Source organism: Onychostoma macrolepis, chromosome 17 (assembly GCF_012432095.1).
Source record: "Onychostoma macrolepis isolate SWU-2019 chromosome 17, ASM1243209v1, whole genome shotgun sequence".
Taxonomy (NCBI): Eukaryota; Metazoa; Chordata; class Actinopteri; order Cypriniformes; family Cyprinidae; genus Onychostoma; species Onychostoma macrolepis.
In genome coordinates, this window is record NC_081171.1 from 17,062,511 (window position 1) to 17,079,455 (window position 16,945).

Below are 16,945 nucleotides of genomic sequence, written 5' to 3' on the forward strand. Positions count from 1 at the left end.
CTCTAGGATGTGATTCTACACTGCCTGGCATGTTCCAACCTCCCTTCATTTTCTTCCCCCAGCCTTGCTGGACCCTATTAATACGGCATTTGTCGACATATTACATTTTCAACATGCACAGGCAAACTGAAGTTGGTCACTATCTAATGACAGGCAGGGTTGGAAGAGCGCCTTTCAAAAATCCATACCTGCCTCACCTCCATCCAGAACCTATTGACAGTTGTCACTCTGGATGCAATATCACATAAACATTTTCCGATTTCTATCTCTGGTTTCCATAGCGGAGGCAAAATCCTGTTAACTTCTGACACGGTCATCTCCCAAACACCTGCACAGGCCTGTCTGCACTGATTGCCACGGCACTAACAAACTGTGGATGGGGCAGAAGAATGTGTATTTGAGAACAGAGGAAATGAGAAAGGACTGGAAAGGATATTTAAAAAAAGGAGGACAAAATCATAAAATGAAGCCAATCTCATACTCAAATTACCCCCCCCCCCACAAAAATTAAATTTAAAAATTAAATTAAAAGAAAGTAAGAAAGATACATGTAATAGCAGATACTTTAGGTAAGGTTAACAGCTCAAATTGTTGGAGCATGTGCACTAACTGATAAGAAATGACTCCAATGTTTGTTATGTTTACTATGTAATATATTATAGCACTGAAAATTAGGGATTGGTGTGGATGAATACAAAGCAAAAAGAGTGCATTGAAAGATACAGAACACACCAATGCAAGTTTAAGTTTCAACTGTCTGTCAGATGAAAAGCAGAGAAAATCAAATGTTTACATGATTTAAATGAACTTTCACCCTTTGTAGTTACTCTTAATTTCTCTGCACATAAAATGTGGTATGGAGATCAAGCAGTGTGATGCGTAACCTCCTGCCAACATTCGTATACACACACACACACACACACACACACACACACACACACACACAGGCCTTGAGCAGCCTCCCTCGTAGCCATGCTGGAGTGGAGCCCTGACCTGGCAGAGCGTGGAGTTGGGGCTGAAACAAAGCAGCTCCCCAAAAGCCTGACCTCTAATTAATACTCTTGGCAAAGTGGCCCTTCACAAGACATTACAGTGATACATGTGTTCTCTGCAGAGCTCCTCCGGCCACCGGCGCACAGGGCTCATCTCCTGCCCTCCCTGTGGGGCAATGGGGGGTGGGCGCAGGTCTGGGACCAGGCGCTGCCCACCGCCTGCTGTCACAGTCCATCTCTGTCTGCACACATGGTGATAGAAGTGTGGAATGATGGAGTGAAAAGGCAGACAGGCAGCCAGAGGAGAGAGGCAGTAACAAGCTGCTTGGTAGTGCTTAAAATGGGTTATAACACTCAGGGGGATTTTACTTTAACTGGATAAGTCGTTGTGTAAGAAAACGCTCTCTCTTCCAGAGAAGGTTGGTTTTTCTGTTTGCCATCATGTCATGTGACGAGACGGGAATACTGTCAGGATAAGAGCTGAAATGTGGGAAAAATGCCTGAAATCTTAAAGGAATTTCAGCCAAAAATGAAAATACACAATAAATATAATCTATCTATCTATCTATCTATCTATCTATCTATCTATCTATCTATCTATCTATCTATCTATCTATCTATCTATCTATCTTGTGTTGAAGTGGGATATTGTAAATGGGTTTTTTTGTATGTTTTGCACTAAATGTGTCCATAGGTACATAAAACATTTGATTTACACAATAAAGACAGCTACATAAATTGCCAGAGATAAATAGCTCTAAACACCTCTCTTGACATTCAAGGAAATATCCCAGATGTGAGGACAGATGTAAAAAAAAAAAAAAGCAAGTATTTGCGGGCATGAGGCAGCCATAGGGAGGTGTGACCAGCAGGCATGATAGGAAGATGCCAGGACACTTGAACCTGTCTGAAGCCATTGCTGCTGCAGGCTCCTAATTGATCTTGATGGAGATTGGTTGCTCAGGCAAGGAAAATTGAGGGTTTCCTGCCCCTCTACATCTCTGTCATCTTTAACTTTTTCTGATGAGGGCAGCTTTTGCAAGACAAAGTGTGTGTGAGTGTGGATGGTTGTGCACATGCCACAAATGCTGAAATGAATATGAGATCCTATAATACTAGCTTCAAATACATCACAGGATAATAATACACTCTTAAATTACTGAAAGAAAATACGAGTGGCCCAAAACTCATTGCAACAATGGCAGGGTGTCCTTGTAAATGGTTGCTATGGTGTTCTAGGCAGAGTAACTAAATGAAATGACATCTAAATGAAATAAGTTTGTTTAAAAAAAAAAAAACTTAGTATAACAGGGAAAACCTGAAACTAAAATAACATACATTTTCATGATTACAACACTATTGAGCTTCCAGCTGAGGGTTGGCCATCCTAAAATACTGCAAATTTACATACTAAAACTAGAAACCTATGAAGAAAATAAAATGACAGTTTAAGTGTTTGTTTATCCCATAACCCAAGCAATAGTAACAGTGATACTAGCCTTTTCAAAGCAGAGGGGAACGGGTTCATTAGAAAGCACAAATGCTTGACTCTTCCCTCTTTCGTCTCTGAGGGCGCTGGGACATAGCGATCAAGGGAGACGGGCCTCTTTCCGCTCACTTATTGATTGTTTCCTGGTGATGCTCCTATGGAATCCAATCTGGGGAAGATTTTTCACTGGCGCAGTCTTGTGTCAAGAGCTCCTTTCCTAAAATAGGCTGGCTGAACTAAACTTAGTAGCAAACACAGGCTTACCACAGTGAAATGATCAGATATCAACAGTGATTTGTGGGTAAGCAAATAAAAGGAAGCAGCATTATGAATATGAAAACAGTTCCGTTCAGTTACACTGTATTATACATTAATTAAGTTACACCTCACATTCAGTTTGTTTTACGTTACTATCATCAAGGCAAACACTATGGAAGACACTCAAGCTCTGTGATTCTTGATTTGCTAAGCATTTGCAGAAACAAATTCCAGCGGGCCTGGTCATGTGGCGATAAATAAAGACTCTATCATGCTCTCTGCATGAGATTCATTTTTTTCCTCTTGGATTAAGCTCAATAAACCTAAACTCTGTGATATCTCAATGACTAAAAACATACCAGGATAGAAATGCATATGATGATTCCTGTGGTGATGAGACGCAACATCTGTTTGGTCAAAGAAGTGCTTTCACTGCCATTTTCTTTACCACCAGCTAAGCCTGGCAATTTTCTTCTCCGAACAAGAAGTTTTGCATTTTGGAAAGAGCACTGCACATTTCATATACATCTCCTCTCTCATATCTGCCAAAGGCACATTATCAGTAAACAACGCGGTATGCTGCAGGTGATCTGAGCCATGCTCTCCCGCAGGTGAGATCCCTGCTGTGTTTGCCCAGAGTGATTTTTCTGGGGACGATGAGGGCAGAAGACATTATGGGGGCTGGATAATCCCATAAAGAGCAGTGATTGGCCAGGACGGGGGCTAAGACACAGCTGGATGGGAAACAGACCAGCCAGGGTCTAAATTGGCACTGGAATAGCAGGATTAGGGAGTCAGGAAGATTTTCCTAAGATGTTTTTCCATAACTGAGAATCATGTGCAGAAGCAGGGGGAGGCTAGTCTCAAACAGTAATACAAAAAAAAAAAAAAAGGATGATACCACAACAGATCAACAAGCAATAAAGTGGTAGCTCAGTCAAAAAATGGTATAGTAGCCTATGCGAAAGGCTGTATACATAACACTGACAAAGCAAGTAGGGATGAAGCAATAATGAAAAAGTATGGATGATTATTATTTTGATATATTATTCAGACACCAGATATAATTTTTGTTATTTTATTACTAGTGGGTGCAGGACACTATAGATCATTTATGTGAGGATAGCAAAATAAAGTGAGCTGTGACATATTATACCCAACAATACTGTACAGTGGACTACCAAAATTGATAAAAAATTATTCAGACACTTTGACCTGACCATGTTTTGCTTAAGTCTTTTTTTATTTAATTGCAAATGTGAACGTTTTACACCACAGACTGAACAAAATTAAGCATTGCTTGGTAACTGGTTGACCTAAATTGGTATTATTTAATTGTGTACTTAAAATTAACAGTTAACAGCTATTCAACCTAATTAATTTGTGGGACAGTCTAACAGAAGGATAGCATTATCAAGATGAATTTGTTCTGACACAGTTTAACTCTGAGTTCTTGTCATATTTTATTACCATTTTCTAAACTGTGATAATCTGAGAAATGCTGAAGATGTCTGAATAAATTTTTGTTTGACTGTATGTAATATACTATACTTAAACTAATATAACATTTTTGTTAACTGAAATTAAATTAAATTTAATCAAATTAAATTAAATTAAATTAATATGCTTAATATTTTTTGGGACCTGTGATACTTTTTTCAGGATTCTTTGATAAATTAAAAGTAAAAAAAAAACAGTGTTTATTCAAAATATAAATTTTGTGTTACAGTAAACACTACTATTCAAGTTTGGGGTCAGTAAATTCCTTTCTTTTCTTTTTTAAAAAGAAATTAATACTTTTATTCAGCAAGGATGTGTTAAACGGATAAAAAGTGATAGTAAAGAATTATATTGTTAGAAAAGATTTTATTTTGAATAAATGCTGTTCTTTTTATTCATCAAAGAATCAAAGAAAAAAGTATCACAGGTTCATAAAAAATATTAAGCAGCACAACAGATTCAACAGTGATAATTATATATTAGAATATTAGAATGATTTCTGAAGGATCATGTGACACTGAAGACTAGAGTAAGAGAATTCAGCGCTGGGCCAAAGAATAAGTTAAATTTTAAAGCATATTAAAATAGGAAAACAATATTAGAAATTGCAATAATATTTCACAATATTACTGCTTTTTCTGTATTTTTGATCAAATAAATACAGCCTTGATGAGTATAAGAGACTCTATTAAAAAACATTAAATATCTCACTGATCCCAAACTTTTGTATGGCAGTGTATATATACACAATTACACTGAAATTAAACTAAAAATATAAAATGAATAGCTAATTCAACACATCAATACAAACTATAATAGTAATGCTAAAATAGCACAATTGTTCATGTGCACAACAACTTATGCCGAGATACACTCATGAAAGAAAAGAGCTTTTCAAAAGATAGCGTAAAGACATAACTACTTAAAGCAGAAAATACATCTAGATACTGAGTTGGGAGTTTCAAATACACAAAAATGTCTTTCAATCCTCGCAAACTTGAAAAATCCACTAATTATTAACTTGTAAACACAACATTCATTCCCAGAGGACTAATCAAAAGCCATGTAACCTATTGTAGATCACCGATCTTTGTGTAAGTGGGAACTAAGCACAATCCACTGTCTTTAGCAGTAGTAATGTACCTACTCATAGGACACATCAGGCATTTATAATTACCGAGGCCTCTGCCCCTCCCCACACCACTTGTGAGTTCAGTGGTGACAGCGGCAGTGTCTCAACACTCGGTTGGCATCAGTATTCCTGACATGAACGTGGCTGCAACCCCAGCAAGCCCAGGCCTCCTAATTAGTGCCAATTGGTGTTGATGTCTCCGGGCTCTCCCTCTCTTCCCATCGCAGAAGCGCACACCCTGCGCTCGGCCTGCAAGCAGAACCAGCAACAGTGGGCCAGTCTACTCAAATCTCATGTGAAAGACAGAGCTGGAGGAGCCAGTGAGACCCCGCAGCCACACCGAGGCCACGGGAAGTGCACGACAGCCAGGCCACGGCCTATTTTTAATTCTGTGAAAGAGTTTTTTTTGTGCTTGCCTGGTCACCCCAACTTCAGGTCAAGGTGAAATGTTGCCCTCTGCTCAGATCTTCAGGCCTAAGGGAGAGACTGTGAACTGTCCACATGAAAATGACAGTGAAACAGAAAGAGATCTAAATGAAATGCTAATTCTTGTTAAATTTCGGTGATTCATCCATTCCTGGGTGATAATAGGAAGATAAAGGAAAAGTCAAATTACAGAGAACAGCTATTGTGATGCCCAGTGAAAATGGCGGGCAAAGTTTAATACTGTCCAGACAAGGACAAATTGTACAGGCTATTTCAACATAGAGCCACTGCCATAACTCAAGATCCCCAAACTCACACTTTGAATTATAGCCGTGTCAAACTAGTGAGGAGCGGAAATGTCTGTTTTAAAGTCATGCATGCTGTGAGGTGTTTATTTATAAAACTTCCCTCCATTTAAATCAGTATTGTCCTGAATGATATGGATGCATAAACGACAGAATGATTTATAGGGAATATTGAGAAATAATGCAGAAACGTTGGCAGGTGTGTGAAGGCCTTGTCCAGGGGCACTCGCTTCAATTCTTGATTTAAATGTACAGCAACAAATCGCTTGACAACAAAAAGTAACTAATACGACACCGCAGAGTTAACAAGGTCGTCTGTAACAGTAACAAGCTGTCAATAAAAATGGCAGAATATTTGACTGTGTGCGACAAATCATGTGCCTTTAGGTAAAAACATACTGTATATTTTTATTAAATATGTCACAAAATAAGATCTAGTGAATAAAAGATTGTAAAGACTGATGTTTTGGTTGTGCAGAATAGATGTTGCACTAATATCTATACAACCTATGCCAGTATGACTACCTTAAAATATAGTAACATACTGTGTTTGTTCCCTTAGCGGTTTTTGGCTTTCTGGGTGTCCATCTCCGGCACTAAATCACAGCTACGCTCATTGTCACCTGTCAGACACAACAATATAGTAGTGCATGATTTGTAAGCTTGAATCCAGCACCACACAACACATTCCACACAAGGAGGTCAGGAGTAATTAAAGCAGTTGGCAGGTTCAAGGAGGAGAGACTAGCCTCACTAGGACCATCCACTCTCAAGGTATTTCTGCATGCATTAATATTCAGCTAAGATAAAGGACAGTAAACAGATCCAAATCCTGCTGATTTATGTCCTGTAATACACACATCTCAGTCAAAGACACAAAAGTAGTCTTCCTGAATGACTTTACAACAGAGACAATACAAGATTTGAAAAAAGCAAGCATTAGAGATATTATATTTGTTTGTTCAGTTGAACTGAATACATGTATACGTCTTTAAATTTTCACAAAAATGTGACGCAAAGGACTTAAAGAGATAGTTCACTCAAAAATCAAGATTCTGTCATTATTTACTCACCTTCATGTCGTTCTAAACCCGTAAGACCTTCGTTCATCTTTGGAACACAAATTAAGATAATCTTAAGAACTTGAGGTAAACAGTTTTATGTTTTAGCACCATGTTGCGTTGATTTCATGTGGCATTTTTATTGGCTAGTCAGTAAACGTGGTTCGTAGCAGCAAACACACTGTGCGATGATCATGCTGAATTTCTGACACTGTCAGAAAATTATCGTAGGCTAACTTTGGTCGCAAGACCGTGACAACGGCCGTCTTTGAAACTCTCTCACTGTGTGACACCGATCAGGAGCCACGATCACAGAAATCACCACGATTGTTTCACAATACCAATCTGTTGTGTCTCAGGCTTTACGGGTTCAGCGTCAGTGGTTAGTCAGTCCAAGGGGATCTCTTCATTCAAATACAAAACACTCCAATGTGAAATACTGTACATTTTCAGAGACCTGATTTTGTTCTGACTGCTTTTTATAAGATCATAAGGTTTGCTGTCAAATGAGATGCACAGAGATTTCTGCATTATGGACTCAATGTACGTTTTATTCATTTTATTTGGTAACATCATTTATAAATGTATCTGTACAAGGAACAGGATTAAAAACCGCTGCTTCAGAACACTGATTTTGAAACTTGTGAATCCATTAGTATTGTTAGAAGACAGAATCACAATTCATATATGAATAGATTTTTTCGTGCACCCCTAGTTTTGACGGCATGGCAACAACACTTCCTCTTCTCTAAAGCAGCGCAACATGGCCTCGCCCCCTTTGTTGCATGTTCCCGGGAGCGGGGTTTATGTAAATATTTATGTAAATTTTCAGGGTTTGTGATGTCACCAACCCGGGAAGTAACTCGTAGTCCCAATATGAGCCGTAACTGTAGGCATTAAACTGCCATAATTTTAAAAGACAATATCTCCATTTTCATTGAACTTTTAGCGTTGTAACTTTGCAGATATTGTTTATGCTCAAGCAGCAACATTAAACACTAACTAAAGTTAAAAAAAGTGAAATCACAATCAACCACCCCTTTAAAAGATCGGTGTTTGCATTTCCCTGTGTGCTTATATGAATATTTATCTGTTTTGTGAAAGAGCATCTGTTACTTAAATCATTATCTGTCTATAAGCAGTGCATATTTTTTACACATTTTTTGGGTAATACTTTACTTTAAGGTGTCCTTGTTACACGTTACATTTACTTAATACTATAATTACAATTAATTATGCATAATTACATGGAAGTAACCCTAACCATATAGTAAGTTCATGTAGTTAACTAATATTACTCAGAACTTAAATGTATACTGTAATTACACTGTAACAAGGACACCTTAAAATAAATTGTAACCATTTTTTGCATTAATAAAACAAATCTTTAAATTAGTTATAATTATTTATTAATTGTATCCTTTTACAGCAAGGGTTTTCGTTTAAAAATATGTTTGATGCAAAGTTAACTATGTGTAAAATATTAAAAAATGTTGATGGAACAAACTGATGTATGTGCAAAATTGAGAAACGGATATTTATGGTGATCATTTGCAGCCGGTGTCTTAAATGTATTTCAGTTTAAAAAAAGTCAATGTAATACAAACATAATTTGTACATTTACATAATTGATAAGGGGAAAAGACATTGGAGCTATGTGTACACATCATAAGTCCAACTTTCATTTTGTGAACAGTACAGTGTTTCATTCATTCACCTGGCTCAGTTAACATTTACAGTAGAGTAATAATAGCAGTGTATATCTTATTTGCATTTTAAGTTATATTACTGTATAAACCCTGTAAATATAAGGTCTAATATTTGGATTTCACCGGCTCTCTGCACTGGCGTTTAGCAAAACCGAAAGTATCTATACACAAGCGTTAGACCAGAAATCCAAGATGGCGGAGATATGCAACTAACCCATTTGATTTTAATCACCATATAATCCTTGTTTTTAGCTATTTAACATGCAACAAATTGCTATTTGAGATATGATCTCAAGATATGACCTATAAAATAACATTTTCAAATTGTGGGAAAAAAAAAAAAGTGAAAAGGTGAAAACTGAATGTTGGTAACCAAATAGAAGACAGAATGTTTCTAATCAAACCAAAGTTTCAGTTCCTATTGACTTCCACTATATTTTTTGTTCATGCAATGGAAGTGTAATGGGAACCAAAACCAACATTCTTCAAGAGATCTCAAGAAAGTCAGTCATACAGGTTTGAGGGTGAGTAAATTTTCATTTTTGGGTGGACAATCCCTTTTGTAAATATAAACTTCATACTTCATCCATGCCAGTAGGTGTCATTGTAAAGTCCAAGACTACTGGGATGAAGAAGAGCCAGGCAAAAATAAAAATAAATACACAAGTAATAATAAAAAATAAAGAGAAGTGTCAGTTACAACTTCTGTTTCACATAAAAAAATCGAATCACTTGTAAAACATTTTTAGATCTTTAGCTTTACTACATTAGTGATATATTAGTGATTTTCTGCATTTATGTGTGCATTCACACTGAGAGCAAATGGTGAAGGACATCACCCAAGTCCCATGATACCACAACGCCAAGAATTCTAGCAGGATTCTGGCCCGTGCACCACTTCAGTTACTATTTCCTCTGTCCTATGTACCCCTCTCGTCCTCTGGGGTGCGTTCATGAATGACCACACAACGTGTTCCCACACCCCTGACTCTCACATGGCTCATGTTTTGCCCCTTCACTGTGAGCTGTGTTGCAACATAAAACCACTACATTAATATCGCTTCTCCCACTGCAGCTTTACTGCTTGTCTAAAACCTGCTAATCTTTAAATGTGCGCACTGTTAACATCTGCTGCTGCTTTATGAGTCCCAACACGCCACACAAAAAGAGGAGAAACGCAGCATAGGAACTGGATTTAATAGCGTAGTTAACAGTAATGGTGGTATCTGGTGACAAACACAGCAGCAAAAACCTAGCAGGAGCTGTGTGTGTGTGTGTGTGTGTTCTCATTTATATCCCATTGTACTCCATGCGACAAGCATTCAGAATGATAACTAACACTCAACGGAGGGATGTTAACAACTCAAACACGCAGCAGACATCACAAATGAGGTTGTTTGAATATTCAGAGAGAATTTTGATGTAATTGGGTGCTATAAGCAATGCCAGAGAACAACACGGTCTCTTTCTCTTTAATTTAGAAGTGCATTACAGTCACAAATTCATACCGGCAGTCACTCTCACCAACTGCTACGCTAATTTATTTCATTCACTACTTTATGTAGCTACACTGTGTTATAATTATTCAGCCACTGAGACGATTGTAATAGAGGAGGAGTGACGAAAATGTGTGCGAGCCTGGCCGTGTGGATTCACACACACGCCAACACAGGAAGGCCGTGAACTGGGCGGAGGAAGATGGACGATGCGGTGAAGCACCGGGAACATCACCCCCAAACTGAGCTGCAGGGGTGGGCAAAAAAATCTGGCAGCACATTAGTGGTCATGTCAGTGCCATCAGGGACACCTGGCACGGGCCGGACCAATGCCAGGAGGGAAAAGCGTGGTGACGTTGTGACTGATAGGACAGGCGCGTTGGAAACAGCTGAGATCCAAAGACAAAGTCAAAACCCTCCCGCGACACAACAGAGCCGCCCCCACTCCTGTCTGTTGGGAAATTGAAACAAAGCAGCGATACAATGACAGACAGATGGGAGCCTCGTAACACACGTTTGTGTATTTTGATTGAGGCGGTGGAAATGTTTATAATGGGATATTTATGGTACAACGCAATAGTGTTGTATACAGTATACATCCACACTGATGTCTGATACTCTTGACCTTTAATATCTCCATATGGTAGGCTTCCATCGCAGGTATATTACAGTAAAAGCTTTTAAATACTGACGACTGAGTCTGTGGTAATCGACAGCGTGCCAATGATGCTGTCTATAGAAAATAAAATGAAAATAATCTGGAAAATTCCTTTAATGGATACCTGAAAAAATTCAAACAAACGGGGAAAAAAGACACGAGATGAAGAACAGGCCTTGGTAATCTCACATGACTCAAACTATTCAAATTTGCCAAGATGCCTAAGTCTACAAATTTTTTTAAATCTTTATAAAGATTATCAAATTAGATTATCAAATTCAAGTTTCATGAACTATGAACAAGCAAGTGTTGAGGCATAAAATACTCCTTTTTTATTTTATTCCTAGGCATAAAATGTCCCAGAAGGTATCTGTGGAATGGATTTAAAATTAAAAGAGTGTTAAATGTAGACACTGGCCAAAAAAAAAAAAAAAAAGCAACATACATTTAACTTATTTTAACAGTTCATGTCTTCTCTGGGAATCAAACCCATACCATTGGTGTTGCAGGTGCCATGTTCTACTGTATAAGCTACAGGGAAATAATGTTAGCTGAATTATTAAATACACAAACATGCAAAGGCCAGTTCATGAATGATGAGAGTTTCAAATCTGTGGAGTTCTGTGGAGCCTAGTAATCATATACAGGACACACCAGCATCGTACCAGTATATTAAAAAAGGATCATACAACAAACAGACTAAAAACAAACAACTACACTACTGTTCAAAAGCAGGCTTCAGTGTAACATGATTCTTCAGACATCATTCTAATATGCCGATTTTGTGCTGAAGAAACATATTATCACTTTTTCAGGACTCTTTGATAAACAGAAAGTTCAAAAGAACAGCATTTATTTGAAATAGAAACATTTTGCACCACTGTAAATGTCTTTACTGTCACTTTAGATCAATTTAATGCATCTTTGATGAATAAAAGTATTAGGTCCCACTTTATATTAGGTGGCCTTAACTACTATGTACTTACATTTAAATTAATAATTTGGTACAATGCACTTATTGTGTACATACATGTTTTTACATTGTACTTATATTTTTAAAAATACCTATATGTAGTTACATCTGTAATTAATTTCTGTAATTACATTTGTAATTACACTATTGACCCATCCCTTACACCTTAACCCACCCTTAAACCTACCCATACCACCAAACCTGTCCATACCACCAAACCTTAATAGCAGCAAAAGTGTTTTGCAATACAGTATGAACAACACAATAAGTACATCGTACTTATTTTTTGATGTAAGAATATAGTAGTTAAGGCCACCTAATATAAAGTGTGACCAAGTATTAATCTCCTTCAAAAAAAAAAAAAAAAAAGAATAAAATAATAATAATTAAAAACTGACCCCAAACTTGAAAGGTAGTGTACATGGTACTACTACGACAATACAGCTGTATATTAAAAAAGTGAGACGTGTTCTTTAGGAAACTATAGGAAGCCATGTGATGCAGAATAGGTTGGTATAATCTATAAATAGGGGGTGGGTATGTTGGGAGAAGCAGGTGTGAGAGGGCAGAGAGGAAACTGCTGTAAAGTGGTCATAAGAAGATGCTAGGGGGGAATAACTCTGCTGTGTGTGTCATAGGGAGAGGCTGGGGTGGATGTCTAATGTATGAGTGTGTGTGTGTGTGTGTGTGTGTGTGTGTGTGTGTGTGTCACATCTGGGTCTGTGCTCGCTACACTCCTTCAACCTGTCCTACTTTCTTCGACTCTAAGGATGGAGGTCTGGCCTCTCACATATAGAAGTGTGCGTTTATGTGTGTGTGAGAATAAAAGAGGAATAAGAAATAGGGGGGTTTCTTCGGAGAGCAATCTGGCCTGATTCCTCATGTAGTCCCAGCGGTCTCCACCATATGGCGGGACACAGAGCTCAGTAGTGGTATGAGCACCTCAGCCTCTAGCCAGTGACTCGTATACCTCACATATACACTCATACACACAGAAAACACATGACTCACACATGCATACTGAGAGCTAGACATTTGCCACCCATGCATGGGGTGAATTTGGTGAGGGGTGTGCACAAATGCAAAATAATTCAACATAATTTAAATTAACAAAAATAAATGCATATAAATGTATTTGAATAAAAAATAGATGCATATAATTTTAAAACTGATATTGAAGAAATGAAATGGAAAATAAGACGAAAAAAAAAGCTTATTTAAAATGTATATTTAAAAAAGAAATAAATTCCTCAATTGAGCCCCTATGCAAACCCCCTTATATGCCTATACGCACTTCTGAGAAGAAACAAACACATACAAACACAAAGTAAAAAAAAAAGATTATTAAAGTATATTTTGTGAAAGAAACAGCCTTTCTACTTTCACATTTAATCCAATGTGTGACATGCTTCTTTGAAATTAATTGTGAAATTCACTAGAAATTTCTGAGTGAGCATTGTTTCTACAATATACTGTATATATATATATATATATATATATATATATATATATATTTTTTACACAAAGAGACACAATGTGATAAAAAGCAGTCCATTCACAGTAGACAATGCACCGAGACCACTCAGGTGGGCCACATAAACTGGTATATAACCAGGAATGGGAAAATGATGAATTAATACAACACCCTGCAGCTCTTCACTTCTCAGACATCAGCCCAGACTGAGCAATCAAGGCAAAGTAGACTCTCTCTGAGGAGCGACACCCCACTTTGGCCTTGAGGAATACCACATCCCATAATCCATCCATCCAGGTCATTCATCCATCCATCCTTCCATCCATCCATGTGCACATGGGCTGCACCAGACCAGGCCTCAGCCCTTCTGGGATGCACAGGAAGCCGGTGTGGACGGGGCTGATCTGGGGTGGGTGTCATATGTTTGCGAGGCTGATGGCAGCAACAGCTGTGGCATTGAGAGGCTGGCGTCTGGGGCTCGGCTGCCAGCTCGGCGGGGACACTCGCGTCTGCCAAGGCTCCGCGCCGCTCGCTGCCACCACCGGCCACCATGATTAATGAAGAAATGTCAGCACTGTAATTTTTTCTAATGTGCTCCAGAAGGAAAAAAAGGACTCTTCTTGTCACTTGAGAGGCCCTGGGTGTGTTTATGCAAGAGTGTGTGTCGGATAAGCGGGAGGAATGAAAGAATAAAAGAGTTTGTAGGTGCACGGCAGACGAACGTACGCTCTTTTTTTCTGTAATGTTTGACACAGACACAACACAATCAGAGGCCTCAAAATACAACACAGATGTTGACTGCGAAACGGCGTCTTAATTACCATACAAACTGCTCTACTTGAGCGAGGCGTTTAAAACACCCTCATGAGGAAGTTCACTCAAGCAATTCCACAGATTACGCCTAATGAACAATATTTCTCCGCTCCTATTTAGTGCTCATTAAAATGTAAAAGGCTTTCATTCCCAAACATCCCTGCCATAAATATTACCCTCCATTGAGCGAGTCGTGCAAAGTGGGCCAAATAACAGGCCTGAGAAGTGCTAGCTAGTTTATTATCTCAGTCTATTGGATGAATTATATTTGTTTTGTCTTAAAAAAACATACAACAAAAGAAATCTATAGCTCAAAGTAGCCTGCAATGTTACAGCAGATGAGAAAAAGATTGGATGGAGGTGGAGATGGAGATGGATCTAAAAATTATTAAAAATTTTCCAGCAATCAAATAAAGTGATAAAATTAAGATATATAAAAATATACCTGAAAGATCAAATATTGACCTTTTTTTGCCTTCAAAACATGATTTCATTTCATAATGTTCATAAAACATGCAGATGGTTGCTGTGAGCACAACAAATATCAGGTGAAGCGAGTCGTACTGTTTTTATCCACTTTTAACTTTAATATTTGGTATGTTTGCAGCAATTACAGCAGAACATCTCTCTGGTATAGTGTCAAAATATTTCCTGAGAACTTCAACACTAATGTTATCCCATGCCTTCTGCAACGCAAGCCAAAGACTTTCCTTTGAATGTACAATAGATCTGTCCAGTTTTTTTTCCAACTCACCCCAAATTTGCTCGATGGAGTTGAGGGCCAGTCCATCATTTTTAATGTTCCAGCAGATTCCTTCCGTCGCAGGTAGTTCCGGCAATAGTTCCTTTTATGGGTATTGTAATGGCTGTAGGATATCAGAGCGAATCAGACAATTTAAGATTTGATTGGATTGGTGTTAGAACCACCAAAAGAGCCAAATTCCGCAAAGAGGCCCCGGAACAAGACAACGTCATAAATCTGTCCACGATACCCTGGCGCCATGCGTCTGAAGCAAACCTAAACAACAAGCCTCTTTCACAGAACAGCTTACAACATTGACACAAAGAACACTTATTGATATGGGACGAGGGCTGCAAACTAGCTTTATGCTATATGCCCTATGTAAACGGCATAGGTTGTCTGTGTGTAACAATGCCTAGTGTATTGTCCCTGTTAAATAAATAAACAAAAAATAATAATTTTTGTTCTAATGTTCTAATTTAAGTTTGCCGCAAAGTCCAGCTCCGACTGCACCCACCTCAAACTTCAACCAGACCAACTCCGCATCTTCAGCCAACGCCCAAGACGTCACTTCAACGACTACTGAACTTCCAGCCAATCAGCAACTCGGGAAATCCCCTTTTCTGCAAAGAAGACGACAAAAGGGAATCCCTTAACACAAAGGCAACGCAAGTACAAACTCCAGATTTTTGCTGAGCTGGTGCATTTAATATAAATTTTAGCCTCATTGAGAAACTCAGTGCGAGGGTTAAATAAGTGATTAATGGTTGTTCAGGTCTATGCAATAGCCCATATTGCTGTAAAATTGGGATTTCACATTTTCATTCTCTAAACTCATCCTTTCCTCACTTTCTGCAACTTGTATGAATGTGTGAATGCATGTGTTCATGTGTTAGATTAGTTTACATGTCTTAGATTTACCCAATAAAGTCTTATTTGTATTGAAAAGAGAAGTATCTTGTGTTTTATGCTCATAAGTTAATGTCTTAAACTGCCGATCTTGTTACTGTGCTATTTAATAGTGTTTTCACTATATTTTGGATTTTAATCTCCAGTGCAGAGTTGATGTTATACGGCTCGTTCAATGAATCGCTGGCCGACTCAGTGATCAAATTTAATAAATTTTGAAAAGTGATGAATTTTATTTATTAATTTTTCTAAAAAAAAATGCAATAAAGGAAATGTAGAACTTATAGCAGTCCATGATGTGTTACAGCAGATGAGTAAAGGAAAAGATAGAGGTAGAGAAGCATCCAAAAAAAGATTACTTAAAAGATTTCCCAGAAATAAAATAAAATAAAAAGTAAACAGTATTCAATATCAAAGTTACAGTATTTTAAAAACCCTCCACTGTGCAAAATGTGCAAAGTGGGACAAATAACTGGCCTGAGAAGTGCTAGATAGTTTATTATGCCAAAAGGAATGTAGGGCTCAAAGCAGCCCACAGCATGCTATAGCAGATGAGAAAAATAAAGGATGGAGGTGGAGAAAGATCCAAAAAAGGATTACTTAAAGATTTTCCAGCCAAACGGCAATCTATATACAACTAAAAGACAATCAATTGCTCCTCCTCGCCAGGCTTAAATTAAAGGATTATCAATCTACTAATTAAGTAAACAAGTCATTGGTTCTCTAATTTATACATCATCAATATCTCGGTTCTACAAGTTTTTACCATTAATTAAGTTAATTAACAGTTTGAGAATACAGATTTTTTTTTAAAGCTCAATTTTATGTTGGGTGATTCAATGCTAATATAAAGCATTGATCACATGTAAAAATGCATGATGATAATGTAAATGATCATCAGTTGTTTGTATATTTCATGTGCTCAATGCTGTATAAATTCACCAAAAATTATACGAGGAAAGCTTTGCCATACAGCTGTCACAGAACCGCCCGACAGGAAACTGCAGT